The 14,153-nt window shown below is 38.4% G+C and overlaps 1 long non-coding RNA gene across 1 annotated transcript; it reads right to left on the bottom strand.

Annotated features, from left to right (window-relative positions):
• Positions 1–4,812: 4,812 nt before the first annotated feature.
• On the bottom strand, positions 4,813–5,192 carry LOC138129663 (uncharacterized). Its single transcript, XR_011159318.1, has 2 exons — positions 5,064–5,192; positions 4,813–5,008 (listed from the first exon to the last, which is right to left on the bottom strand). It is a non-coding gene; the product is annotated as an uncharacterized lncRNA (long non-coding RNA).
• Between the last annotated feature and the right edge of the window lie 8,961 nt (positions 5,193–14,153).

Genomic DNA, 14,153 nt, shown 5'->3' on the forward strand with positions numbered 1-14,153 from the left:
GTAATGCTAGTATATTAACAATCTCAATATTATTTAGACAAAAAACGTCGAGGAATTCTGTCGTATGTAGATGTGACTCGAGAAAAAAATTTGACCCCAAAATGTAAAAAGTTGTATAACATGGCGACCGAATGGGGACGTAGAACAGCAAGAGTGCAGCATAAAGTGAAAAATCTTCAAACAAGATTAGCTAATGCTGAGAAGGTAGCAAATAGCAAAAGCTTTGCAAATTTACTAGAACATGTTAACAGCTCTACATATACTTTCATCATGCAACAAGTTAGGAATCAAAAATTAAGACCAAAAGCCAGAAGATTCACTTTAAATGAAAAAATATTATCTTTAACCTTATTAAAAGCAAGTGGAAAAGGCGATCGGTTGCTTTCAAAAATTTTTTGCTTGCCATCTAGAAAAACTTTGACAAATTTATTGACTAATATTCCATTGCGTCCCGGAATAAACAACCACATTGTTAACAGTTTAAAAATGACAGTGTCAAAACTGAAAAATCCTAATGATAAACTGTGTGCAGTTGTATACGATTAATTATCTTTGTCTTCGCTGTTATCATATAACAGAAAACATGACTGCGTCGATGGCTTACAAGATTTTGGCGATAAAAGATCTCCCTCTATAGCAAATTATGCAAACATTTTCATGATTAAAGGAATATGTAGGCAATGGAAGCAACCCTTTTCCTTTACATTTAGCAGTGGTCCCACAAAACAGCTCCAACTTAAGGATATGATTACAAAAGTTATTACTTCATGCCAAAATATAGGTCTGGAAGTAGTAGCCACAGTTTGTGACCAAGGCAGCTCCAATCAAGCAGCTATTAATGCCCTACTGAAGGAAACAAATGAAAACTGTTTGAGGGCAGGTGTTGAAAATAAGTATTTTGGTTTCCTTGTTAATGGAGTTGAGATAATCCCAATTTATGATGTACCTCATCTTTTCAAAGGAATCCGAAATAACTTGCTTAGTAAAGATTTACATTTTGAACTAAATGGAACCACAAAAGTGGCAAAATGGAGGCACATAGAACAGTTTTACATGTTAGATACTATGGATGAAACAACATTGTGCGCTAAATTAACTGATGCCCACATTTTTCCCAAGAAAATGAACAAAATGAAAGTATCACTGAAGGCCCAAGTGTTTAGTCATCAAGTTGGTTCATTAATTAAGCGTATTTCACAGTGGGGTAAGAGTGATATTGTTCACAAGGTTCTTTGATTTTTTAATATTTCAATTGCAGATATTGACTCTGAGTATCGATTAGAAAAAGAAGCTGTGGATACAGGAGATTTCATTTTATTCATAGTGTAGTGACCCAGTTTAAAATTTAAATTTAAGTTTCCGGTACCGCCACAACAGCGGGGGGAAGGTACTAGCGGCTAGACTGGGAACTACTAGCGGAAATATAACGGGCTCGCGCGGGTGGTTGAAGGGGGTAGGTCAGTAGGTCACTTTTGTTTGGTTTTTCGAAACGAACAGACCTTGCGAAGAGCGATCCAATATTCCAAAAATCTGTAAGTTACATCTGAACCGATTACACTACCGTTCCGAGTAGATATTTTGTGTACCCGTGAAGAATTCAACGTTTTTAATTCACCTGGGTAATTTATCCCACTTTCGTTGCCTTTTTTTTTGTGTTTTGTTTTGGGGCCAGGACCACGTGGTAAGGGTATGTTGTAGATTTCATTTTGTTGCATGCTGTTGCTTTAAGAAGCGCCCATTCGTTAATTTTAAGCGTTATCTTTCTCCCGGGAGGTCCTTTTTTTTGTAATCTTGTAATTTCGGAAATTAGGAGCCGTCATCGTCCGAACCGCGAGCGTCCATTTTATTTTCTTTTTTTTCTTCACTAACATTTTATTTTAACGGCACTCGACCCGCCATCTTTTTTGTTTAACATTACCAGCGATTATTGTATTCGTGATTTATGTTGTTTACTGATATTTGAGCCATTCAAAGTGGTTCTATTCTATCGTTATTTAACTTCACATTTTGTTCTCTGTTATTTCCTCGTTGTTTAATGTTGCGGTTTGTTTTGCTTATGTTATCCTTGTTTAATGTTGCGTTATGTTTTGTGTATTTCATCATTGTTTAATGTTGCGCTTTGTTTTGCTGAATTTTCTCATCGTTTAAATGTTACGCTTGTTCGATTGAATTAAACTCGGTTTTTTTCTTTGTGTTGTTGCTAGATTTCGGAAAAGTTAAAGTAAAATGTTGTAAGTGCGCCCCTGTGGGAGCTAGGTGACAATCAGGAAGTCGTGGGGTTTGTTTAGTAAATTTCTGTGGAAGCTACGGTTATTTAAAAACCGTTAGCGGGGGCGGACCTACGTCTTCGCTTATGCGGCTGCGGGATGTTTTCGTGAAGCTTCCGTCGAGGTTATAGAGATTTCGGGGCCTTGCCGGGAAACGGTTGGTTGGGGACGGTGGAGCTAAATATTCGCTTATGCTGTTTGGTGATGCTAATCGTACAACCCCGAGACGCTCTGTCACTCTTACTTGGTCGGCGAAATCGTCTGACGTTCATTAATACCCCGAATATCTATAAACGTCGCTTGATTTCAAGATGATTCAGATAATTCTTCTGAGTCCCCTCGTGGCCGAAAGTTTGTTACCTCCAGCTCTAAGCTCCCGTTGGCGTACCTTGACCGCGTAGTTCCGAGTTAAACATTATTTTTGTCATTAATCGAATTGTAAAATATGAGTAATACCTGGGATACGGTTTTTGAAGAGGGTTTTTCATCCGTCCCTGTCTGTAATAACTGCCTTATAATTTGTTTACTTGTTTGCAAGCTTTACACTGTCATTTTGTCTGTCATGTGCCCGTTTTTCTGTTATTTTAAATATTGTTGCATTCATCTTGTCGTTTATCTTTGTGATGTACTCAACCAAGTAGAGGGAGTTGGAGAGGTCACGCACCCCCCACCACTTTTTTTTTGACCTTGACCTCTAAGCCCCTCCCCCTGACCTTGATATCCCCACCACTTGGCCTTGATATCCCCACTACTTGACCTAGATATCCCCACCACTTGACCTTGATAATTTCCCCCACCAGTTGACCTTGATATCCCCACCACTTGACCTAGATATCCCCACTACTTGACCTAGATATCCCCGCCACTTGACCTTGATAATTTCCCCCACCAGTTGACCTCGATATCCCCGCCACTTGACCTTGATAATTTCCCCCACCACTTGACCTCGATATCCCCACCACTTGGCCTTGGAATTTTCCCCCACCACTTGACCTCGATATCCCCACCACTTGAAAATATGTATAAATGTTGACAGAGTGTATTGGGTGGTAGTGGTGAATGATGATTTTCCGATACACATCTCATGGTCGTGTGGTGTTTAGAGACGTACAATATCAAAATCAGTTGGGTAATTACGATTTTGATGGGAATAAATTAACGGTTATTTATAAAAGATGTATGTGTCGAGAGTGTTTTGAAAGAGAGTTAAAAAGTCAGCAAATTGATGGTTTGGAAAAGGATCTGAAAATTGCCGCTCCGCATGAAATTGATGTTATATGTACTCGAGAGGAATTAAATGTTTTAGTGAAAAACTACGGTCGCGAGTGTTGCAAGTGTAATAAAACATTTTATAAAGTTGTGGAATTTAATCCTGATTATTCGTATTTGATGAAAATTAAATATCTTTAAATGTGTTTAGATGATGGTGTCGGAATTGTGAGTGTTCCTAATTATGCATGTTTCGATAAACGATTATTAACTTTTACCGGGTGGTCAATTGAAAGACCTTCTCCAGTGGATCTCGCAAAGGCCGGTTTTTACTATATTGGATTTGGAGATAGTGTGGAATGTTTTTATTGTAAAGTAAGAATATGTGCGTGGGAAATCAGTGACATTCCGATTAAAGAACATTTAAAATTCTCACCTAGGTGTTTATATGTGAATTTTAAGAATCAGTTTAAAAATATTAGAAGAATAGATAATAAAAAAGAAATTAATATTAAATCGTACATGATAATAGTTTGTGTACTTTTTGTTTATATATTATATGTGAGTAGTGGATTTTACTTTTAGTGTAAACTGGATCGTCAGATTAAGATGGCTTCACAATTAAGCGCTTTAAACGAACAATTGCATATTAATAATAATTATATAAGTTTAAAGAGTTTAGAAGTAAATAAAAAGTTTAAAATTAAATCATTTTCCAAATGTAGTACTGCTTATTGTGAAAAGGTGTTTGTGAATCTCGGGGAGAGTAAGACTATATTACCGCAAAGATTTTCAATCAAGTTTACGAATGAAATGATTGAAAATTTAAATGACGAAATTCGTAATGGAAAAATTATCTATTTAATAAGTGGAGGTATTGTTGGTAAAACAGTAAATGTTAAGTTTGTAGAAGAATAAGAATATATTTTGTACTTTTTTTTATTTAATAAAAACAATGTAATATTTATTATAAATTGTGTATTGTTGAATATTAAAAAATGAGTAATAAAAATATGTGTAAGCAAGTGAGGTTTAACTTGGAGAAAAACCGTTTTCATTTAATGTGTGTGTATCTAGTTCCTGCGAGAATGGCCCGTCAAGGATATCAACTAGAGTTTGCAAATAGATTGCATTTTTTACGTCGCATTGAAAATGTTGAATGTATTTTATCCAAGGTATTACAAATGGATCATCGTCGAAAAATTTATGAAACTAGATTTAAGAATGTGTAATTGTTAATTTTTTATTTATGTTTACATAAATTGTAATGATTTTTTAAACTAAACTAAACTTTGTAATATTCATAATATGGTGAATAAATAATAAAACAATCAAATTAAAAAAATGATTTTTAATTTAAAAAACTAAAATAATTAATAAAGAATATGATATGTTATATAATAAAAATAGTTGTTGAAATGCATGCATGCATGCATGCATTCTTTACGAAAACCAGTTTTGATGAGTTCACTGACTACTAGACTGAACTAGCTTGAGGCGATGCAGTTAACGGGTCTGTCTGGTCTGTTTTGCTAAAAGAGGAATTCATGTAGTGAATATTATTACCATTATTATATCAAAGTTTACCTTAATCAATATCGGATTTGTTTATCCACGATCGTTTCGACATTCCCAACCATTTAACATAGTATTTATTTCCTTTTTTTCGTAGAATTTTTTCTATTAAATAGAAATTTGGGTGTTTAACTCTTTGTAATTCATATGCATAAAAACCACCTAAAATTGGTTCAACATCTTCATCTTGTAGTAGATAGGTAAGTACGTGGTACAGTTTGCTGTACTTTTTTTATCGAAAATATTTCATTAAGTACTCCAATTGGGTGTGTAAGATTTGGAAAAGACTTGTCTATATTTACTGACACGTACAAAATCACCAACTTTAAATTTAGATTTGTGCGGATCTATTGTTTTCATGTGACTGTAAACGTCTCGTAAAATTTTCTTTTCGTTTTTTTTGTTGATTGCAGGAGGTTTATATTGGGTAGTATGATGTTTTGTATTATTGTATCTTTTAACAATATCTTGTAAAATATCTGTCCATTTGTAGTTTCCTCGAAAACTAAATTCTTTCCAAATTAAATTTTTTATTGTTCTAATTACACGTTCAGCCATTTGTGCTTTTTTAGTGGAATAAGTGGAATAGTGATTAATGTGATATTTTTTGAAAACTGCATTCAAACTTTTATTATAAAATTCTTTACCAAAATCTGTCTGAAAATTTTTAGGAATGTTTTTCTTAGTTTTAAATAGTGAACTTAAAGCGTTTGTCACTTCAGCTGCGGTTTTTGTTTTTAAAGGATAAGCCCAAACAAATTTAGAAAATGTATTTATCACTATTAAAATGTACTTGAAACCACTGTTGAAGCGAGCGTACGGAATCATTTCAATTAAATCAGATTGTAATAAGTCATTTAGTCCTTTCACGATAACACGTCGTCGTTTAAAATTTACTCTCGCCGGTGCGTGTAATTCCACTACGACATCGCGCTTCATCGACACATCACTCTGTTTCATGATAAACTGGTACTTTTAAAATAAACTCGATCAGTAATCTGGTTTCTGCAGTTTTTTTACTTTTTTGAAAATTTAATTTGTCACCGTCACGTAAAATGTATCCCAACAAGTTTCGCGGAGTATTATTTACTAAAGCCGTCCATCCTACAGTTGGATATGATTGAATAGATGTAACAGTAGCTTCTTTTAAGGGGAATATATAATGCGTCCCTAAATCGTGAATTAAATAAGCACTTTTATCGGGGTCAAATTTTCCATTCAATACCAAAGGAATATACGTAAAAGATTTCAATTTTTGATGACTTGTCTTAAAATTATGTTGTGATATGTGGTGACCGAATTTATCGAGTGTCATATTGTTGCTGTACACGAAAGAACTGTTAATAAATGAAACAATGAAAACTAATTTATAGTCTAAATAATAATTTTTGCTTCTCTCAATTCATTAATGATAAGATTAATTTCATTTGAGTGACTCGTATTACCGGCAAGTTGTGATGAAATCAAAAGGCGTAAACGATCGACTAATTTATTGGGATTATTCCACGGAACATATTCAATATTTTTATTCGTAACTTCTAACGTTCTTAATCCTTTACCACCTTTCGATTTTGCAGGTGATGATGATGATGCTTTCGTTTTAATTGATGCTTTACTTTTTTCGGCAGATGTCGTGGGTAAAGTTCCACTCCTAGCTCTACTCATAGGTACACTTCCAGGTTTACTGGTATCTATACTTCCACTCCTTGTTCTACTAGATGATGTTGCAGGTGGTGGTGATGGTTTATTAAACTTGTTTTGAACTGTCAAAAGTTTTGGTTGATTCGATAACGGTTTTATTATACTTTTATACTTTATCCCAACATTTCCAGCAACTTGTTCATTGGCTTGATAATTTTTACGATTAGCATTGGTTCTTTCAACAATTTCTTTATACATTAATCGATCAGTGTCCTTGAAACCGATTGGTTCTTTTTTAAACAATAATTCCATTAAACCGGCTGTCGAAGGATAACGTATATTTTGAATAATAAGTTCATCGTTTATAAAATCTATTTCCGAGTTTCCAATAAAAAATTTAGCTTTTTCTGGACTATATCGAACTCCATATTGAAAATCAAATTTATCTTCTTTATCAGTAAGCATTTCTTCAATATATTGACGTGGAAGTTCAGGCCATTGTTCTAAAAACTCACGAAACGCTTGCGTATCAGACAATTTATCAATATCTCTCTGAATTTCAGACAATGATGGTTCCACCACACTCGGTTCTATTTCTTCATCGGGTATATGTTTTGAAATTTCCTCGGTTTCTAAGAAAGATGGTTGTCTCAATTTACTCCTGGGTGTAGAACTTGATAGATAATTGGGTGTCGAAGTGACAGCGGGGCTTTTTTTTTATCGATATTTCTTCCTTTTTAACAACAGGTTTTTCTTGTTTAATTTCACTTATGAGATTTTTAATCGGTTCGGTGAGAGGTCGGAAACGCGTCTCAAACATTTCTTGTGAACTTGCAATTTCAGAGGTTAATCCACGTAACTTTTCGCGCACGTCTTTTCTTGCTTTTGCTAGTTTGATGAGCAAACGTTTATCCATATTGAATGCAGTGTTGACTATAATACTAATGTAAATATTATCTTTATATATTTATCAAATCCTTTTCTATATCTTCCATCATGCAAATCGCAGTCTTTATTTATAACCAAAAAATCGTATGAATCTTTCCAACAATTATTACATAATGCTTGAAATTTTTCAAATGACATATCACCGTTGACATGATTATTGTACACGTGCTTCAACTATGAAATTTGCATTATCTCGAATTAATTGTTTCGGTATGGAGGAATAAGTCTGACTTAAATAAAAGCAATCTATGTAATAATGACGACCAAAACAATAATAATCTCTAATAATTTTTTGATCACAACCAACTACATCATCAAATATAATGATTGAAAATGGTTTGGCTTCGTTTGGAGGTATGATATGATCTCCTTCTTCAAATTCAAAAAACCCAATGTTTTCTTTGTTTTTTCCATCATTAAGAGATTGTAAAACCTGCTTTAAAAATTGATATTTTGGTTGATTAAGAGTTTTCGAATATAAATAAATATTTGAAAAACGTAGCCCGTTTTCGTGGAGTAATAGACTGAGTAAAGCGTTTGTTTTTCCACATCCCGATCTTCCAACAATTATACCTCGTTTAATGATAGAGCGTACAGCGTCCTTCCAGAAGGACCGGATCGACTCATTTGAGGACGCTAGAAATCAAGATATTTGAGTACTTTGCGTACTGCCAGCAGGACGGCAATGTAGCTCATTATGTCGATAAAGAAATATGGAATCAGCGCATTTTTGAATCAAGTTTCTACCTGTTTTCTTCTCAAAGTTATGCATTGTACAATCTGCACAGTCTGTCTGGTCAGATCTTACAAAATGGTGTCTGTTGGTGATCGTGTATCGGCATTAGCCACAATTTTTGATCAGAAAAATGATCATACTTGGAGTCAAAGTGAATTTGGAGAAAACTGGAGTAGTGCAAGGTGTTATGGAACTTGCCAAAAAGTATTTAAAGCGTCTCTGTGTGCTTCAGTGAAATGGGATATAGACAATCGCACAACCAAAGTTGCCTGCAGTGTACTGCGAATTGAAAATTCCGCAGGATGTAGTACAGGTAGATTTATTTATATGAAAAGTGTGTTTTTATGTAAATTTTGTATGGAATTATTATATGAAGTGTATGCAATATTACAGTTTGTCCAGCGAGATTGGTTGATATAAAAATCACTAAATTCTACGCAGAGAAAGTACTACCTAGCGCATGTAAAATTTGAAATGTATCCTTCAAGCAGTAATATTTTTGCCCTGAAATTAGCTCTAATTAATGTATTTTAGTGCATTTTGTAGTGTTTGGTTACAAGTTTACAATGCAAAATCTCCCAATCTCTCGCTGGACGGGGTATACCAAATAATTATAAAAAAATATAATTTTAGGTTCTGATGACGGTTCACACAGGAATAAAAACAAAGGAAAACGCAAGCGTAGTCAAGTTTTTTCATCAGCTCCTAGCCCTGTAGCTGAATTAAGCTCTTCTGAGAGTGATTTATTGACAAGCGAATCAGAAAGTGACATGGAGGATCAAAATATAAATAATTTTCTGGACCAAAGGAGGGATGATGATATTAGTAGAGACAGCGAGCACCAAAATCAATATACAAATACCGTAACAGTACATGGTACTTCATGGGAATTTGGTACCTCTGTCGAAATCAACACTTATAAGGATACCCATTTCAAGCCTGAACTTCATGTAAGGAACATTCAGTCCATGAAACAATATGAATTTTGGATGGCATTTTTTCCATCTGAAGATTTAGATCTTATTTTACGGTGCACAAACGCGCATCTTAGAGAACGTCGAAGACTGATAACCAAAGGCGAATTTTTTAAGGCCATAGGAATCATGTATGCAATGACAATTAATGTTCTTCATAGCCGCCGCGACTATTGGTCGACTGAATCGGGTCTCTTTCCGGCTCCAGCGTTCGGCCAAAGATTTGGAATGGGACTCCATCGCTTTGAAGAGATACTGGGATGCATGGCGTTTGCAATGCCTGCTAACGAAGAACCGGACGATAAATGGTACCATGTTCGTCCATTTTTTGATATGACCACAGCAAAGTGGAGAGATATTTTCACTCCAGGATACAAACTTACCATAGACGAATCTATGTTCGCGTGGTATGGCAAAGGACTCCATAATGAAAAAGATGGTCTGCCTGCCGTGATAAAAATTAAGCGTAAACCAAAAGGCATTGGGTGCGAATGTAAGACTTTGGCCGACGTTCAATCTGGCGTTATGATAGCAATTGAAATTAACGAAGGCAAAACAGCAATGCAACAAAAGGAATTTCAACAAGAGTTTGGTGCAGGCACTGCAACTACATTACGGATGACACGTCCTTGGCATGGTTCTGGCAGGATAGTAATAGGTGACTCCTGGTTTGCTTCCGCTAAAACAGCCATCCAACTTCATAAAAGAGGACTGTATTTTCTTGGCATCATCAAAACCGCTACAAAAAATTACCCAATAGCAGAAGCTAGAAGACGGTGTCCCTCTGAACGAGGTAAATGTGCAATTGCAACAAGAAAAATTAATGATGTGAATCTGACATGCGTTGCATGGAGAGACAAAAAAGTGCATACCTTTATTGGTTCATGCAGTACTACTTTAGAAGGGCAACCCGTAAAGAAACGTAGAACTGACGAATCAGGTAGAATTATTATAAAAGAAGTTCCTAGACCTAAAATAGTCGAAGAATATTTTGATGGAGCACCTTCCATTGACATACACAATCACATACGTCAAAGCGGTCTAGCTCTAGAAGAAGTATGGAATACACAAAAGTGGCACCATCGTATGTTTGCGAGTCTATTTGGAATTATTGAAACGAATGCCTACTTGGCATTTAAATATTTCAGAAAAGACACAACTATCAAGCATTCACATTTCACTGAATCGCTAGCATTTGATACCGCGCTTCGCGATTAAGTCCCGATTTTGTAAATACTGTACATAAATGTAAATAAAGAACACGTAGGTTAAGTTAGTTAAGTTAGTTAAGTTAGATAAGTTAGGTTAAGTTTGTAAATATAGTTAGGTTTTTTTCTTTTGTGAGCCGGCCGGGGCGAGGTGTTGTCGACGAGGAGACCTGTCCTATAGTACGCGCGCGCGGCTGTTCCGCCGGCTTTATAGGCACAGGTTTTCTCTCGGCTGCGCCACCAAAGTTTCCGGCCGGACCAATCAGGAGCCGTCCTTTGCGCCTCGGCCCTCAGCCGGGCGCACATAAATAGGGGCTCACATTTTGTCAACGTCACTCCCGTACCGGTCGAAAAAGACGGACGGAGTCATTAAAGACTTGCTCTTCACCGAGACTTTTCTTTTCACCACATCCTGAGGGGTCCCTGCTCTGGCACGATCGACCAGACACCCCTCACACCATCATCAACGCTCCACCGAGGGGTCCCTGCGCTGGCGACATCGACCAGCCACCCCTCGCATCATCCGCCGTCCACCGAGAGGTCCCTGCGCTGGCGGAATCGACCAGCCACCTCTCGGCCGACCGCACCACCGAAACCGTCACCGTAGTCGCCCACGGCACTCGGTGGCACCCCCCCTTCATCAACGAGGACTCCGACGTCTGTGGCGCTTCGCCCCCTTGGTGCTTCGCCCCCCTGGGGCTCCGCCCCGACGTTCGACTTCGTCCCGTAACACATTGCAATTAATCCACAATACTTGGGATAATAACAGAGAAATTGCTAATTTAGGTGACGAGGTAGCCAATCGGTCTAAACCAGTTCCTCTTCAGCAAGAGTTGCTTCATGGGGACCATGTTCTTATTCCTTTGAGTCGACATGATGAGAGGGTGAGAGTCCAAAGAAAATGCATTATTTGTAGCCGTATTCACAAAAGGCAACAAAAAGCGAGCTATAGGTGCAGTTCTTGTGGAGATCGTTCAGTTATGTGTGCACCAACCACGGGAAGAAATTGCTTCACCTATCATATTCAGCATGGAATTCCTGCTTAAAAATTATATGTTTAAATAATATATAATTACACTTATATCAGCAACCTTATCTCATTTGTTAGTTTCACGTTTTTATATTTATTATGAACAATAAAATTTGTGTTGATTTCAAACATATCTAAAAATTACATTTTTACGTTGAGAAGTGCGGTCCTTCTAGAAGGTTTTAGTTATACCAGCAGGACAAGCTTATGAATTATTTACGTCCTGCTAGCAGGACAAGTATTTATTTAGCCACAATGCAATTAGTGATCGATCGCCATTTTGTCTCGGTACTGCTGGAAGGACGATCCTTCACTACGATTGGATTTGTCTCGAACCATCACTCCGATGGAGGTCCTTCGAGAAAAGGTCGATGCCATTTCACTGTTGAGCCCGTCCCAAAAGTCCCAACTGTTTGATGTCCTGGTTTCGCATCAAACAGCGTTCAATGGGTTGCCCGGCCGAACAAACGAATATGTGCACGTCATCAAGATGCACGACGCCACCCCGTTCATCAAGAGGGCGTACCCCATTGCTTTTAGTCTCCGCCCAGAGGTTGAAAAAGTCATCCAGCAAATGCTCCAGTTGGGTGTAATTAAGAGAGAAGCGTCCCCTTTTGCTAGCCCCATGACGGTCGTAAGGAAGAAGGATGGATCTGTCAGGATTTGTCTGGATGCCAGGTGGATCAATCAGCAGATGGTTTCGGACTGTGAAGCTCCTCGACCACCAGAGGATCTGTTCCATTCTTTTCCGTCGATGCGATTCATGTCAGCCATTGATCTCCGTTCATCTTACTGGCAAATTCCACTGAGCGCCGAGAGCACGCAGTACACCGCGTTTCTGTTCAACGGCCAATCCTACACGTATCAGGTGCTACCTTTCGGATTGAAGACTGCTGTGGGTTCTTTTAGCAGGGCCATGGATGTCATTTTAGGTCCCGAGGTCCGGGAGTTCACCATCAACTACATCGATGACCTCTTAATTGTTTCCCAAACTTTCGAGGAACATCTCCGCCACTTGGGGCTTGTGCTGCAACGTCTGCAGGATGCTGGTATGACGATCAATCTCGAAAAGTCCGCTTTCTTGCAGCAGGAGGTTCACTTTCTGGGGCATGTCTTGAGTCCGAACGGCGTTTCCACCGATCCAGCGAAAGTAGAGGCGATCCAGAAATTTCCAGTGCCAAAGACGCAAAAACATCTGCGTGCCTTTTTAGGTTTGTGTGGTTATTATCGGCGTTTTTCCGATCGTTTCAGCCATGAAACTGCACCGCTCACACAGCTGTTAAGGAAGGGCACTCGATGGAACTGGACTTCTGTTGAGCAACAGGCTTTCGAAAGGACCAAAGGATTATTTTTAGAGGCGGTTATTTTACACTTTCCTAATTTTAGCAAAACCTTCTATCTTCAAACCGATGGTTCTGGTGTGGCTCTGGGAGTAGAGCTCTACCAGCTTGACGATGCCGGCGAACATGGCGTGATTGGCTTTGCGAGCCGCATGTTGAGAGGACCGGAGTTGCTCTACACCGTGACCGAGAAGGAACTGCTTGCCATCATCTTCGGTTTACAGAAGTTCCGAACCATCTTGTTAGGCCACAGAATCGTCATTCGAACTGATCACTACGCCTTGAAATTCCTGAAGCAGTGTCGTCTGCTTAACGATCGACTCACCAGGTGGTCACTTCTTTTAAACGAGTTCGATTATGACGTGGAGCACATCCGCGGTAAGGATAATGTCGTTGCCGACACCCTTTCTCGTTTTCCACCAGATATGGGTTCCGTTCCGATCCGAGGTCCGAATGTGCCGATCGTTGGCGCCACTGTAATGTCAGAAGTGGAGGTTATCTCAGCAGTTTTTACTGCTTCTGGGTTAGGAGAGTTACAGGCTCACTTCCAGAATCTGAGACAGTTGCAGGTTGATGATCCGTTTCTGGGTCCGATTTTCAACGCTAGAATCCAGGGGGGCGTGCCACCCGATCATGATCGACTCTTCCCACATTTCCGGATTCATCAAGACGTTCTTATCTTCGTCCATCCTGTCGATAGGACTCCCAAAATTGCACTTCCAGAAATTTTGGTTGATGACGTCATCCGGATTTTCCACGAACAATATGGCCACTTTGGGATAACCAAAATCTACTCCCTAATGAATCGTCACTTCTTTTTCAGAAGGATGCGTTCGCGCATAGAGCGATTCGTCAAATCTTGCGACACGTGCCAGAAGTGTAAATTCCCTAACCGAGCGCATTCAGGTGAAATGCATCCCATCATCGCAGAAAATCCGGGAGATTTGGTGACTGTGGATTATTACGGACCACTTCCAGAAAGTCGTTCTAGGGTAACGTATATCTTCGTGGTCATTGACTCTTTTTCCAAATTTGTCAGGTTGTACCCGCTTCGTCGTGCCCAAGCCAAAATATCGGCGCAGAAGATTGTGAATGATTTCCACCGAATCATTCCAGTCAAAGCTGTCTTGAGTGACCACGGGACACAGTTCCAATCTCGACAGTGGCAAGACACCTTGCGAAGTTGGGGCATCCGACCCACCTTCTCAACGATTCGACATCCGCA

This window comes from Tenebrio molitor, chromosome 4 (genome assembly GCF_963966145.1).
Source record: "Tenebrio molitor chromosome 4, icTenMoli1.1, whole genome shotgun sequence".
Taxonomy (NCBI): domain Eukaryota; kingdom Metazoa; phylum Arthropoda; class Insecta; order Coleoptera; family Tenebrionidae; genus Tenebrio; species Tenebrio molitor.